At 31.0% G+C, this 665-nt stretch overlaps 1 non-coding gene across 1 annotated transcript; it reads left to right on the top strand.

The window, feature by feature from the left end:
* Positions 1 to 229: 229 nt before the first annotated feature.
* On the top strand, positions 230 to 361 carry LOC117036510 (small nucleolar RNA SNORA63). Its single transcript, XR_004425401.1, has one exon. It is a non-coding gene; the product is annotated as a small nucleolar RNA SNORA63 (small nucleolar RNA).
* Positions 362 to 665: the final 304 nt, after the last annotated feature.

The following is a 665-nucleotide window of genomic DNA, read 5'->3' as shown; positions in this document are numbered from 1 at the left end:
AGGACTAAGGCCAGCAGCAAAGAATTTGGGCTATAATTTTATTTTATTATTAAGTACATAATGATTTGATTATAGGTTTCAGCTCATAAATTTTCAGATGAATCTGAATCCTGCGGTTTATTTTCACAAAAGAGAAAACTCAAACATAGTGGTAGAAAAATCAAATGCATTTATATATATACTCCTGACTTTCATCAGAACTGAAAATATGCTTTAAAATGTACAGGAAAAGCAGGATTCAGACTACAATATAGCTGTTAAGTGCTGTGTTGTCGTTCCCCCTGCTCAAAATTAAGTTGTTTCTTACCTATACCTGTCTGTTATACTCCTGTAGCAGCCAGGGACGCTTGGTCTCATACATGTCAAAAATAAATAAATAAAATAAAATAAAAATAAAAAATAAAATGTACAGGAAAGAAATAAAATATTTAATTAAAAACACTTTTGGCTCTGGTTTTCAGGCTCCACCTCAGTATACTATAGTCTGACTTTCTATTCATGGATTATCTATGATCAAATACAATATATTTAAAATAAAAATGACCCTCTTGTCCATCAAGCTTCCTTCTGAACATCTCTCTCCCTTAAAAATGTAATTAGTTTCTGCTACTAAAAAATTTAATACTCTCTGAAGCCAAAGCTCATTTCTGTATTATCTGCTGTTT

This window comes from Rhinolophus ferrumequinum, chromosome 16, assembly GCF_004115265.2.
Source record: "Rhinolophus ferrumequinum isolate MPI-CBG mRhiFer1 chromosome 16, mRhiFer1_v1.p, whole genome shotgun sequence".
NCBI classification, from domain to species: domain Eukaryota; kingdom Metazoa; phylum Chordata; class Mammalia; order Chiroptera; family Rhinolophidae; genus Rhinolophus; species Rhinolophus ferrumequinum.
The sequence above is the reverse complement of the archived record's forward strand: the minus strand, read 5'-3'. Positions and strand labels throughout refer to the sequence as shown.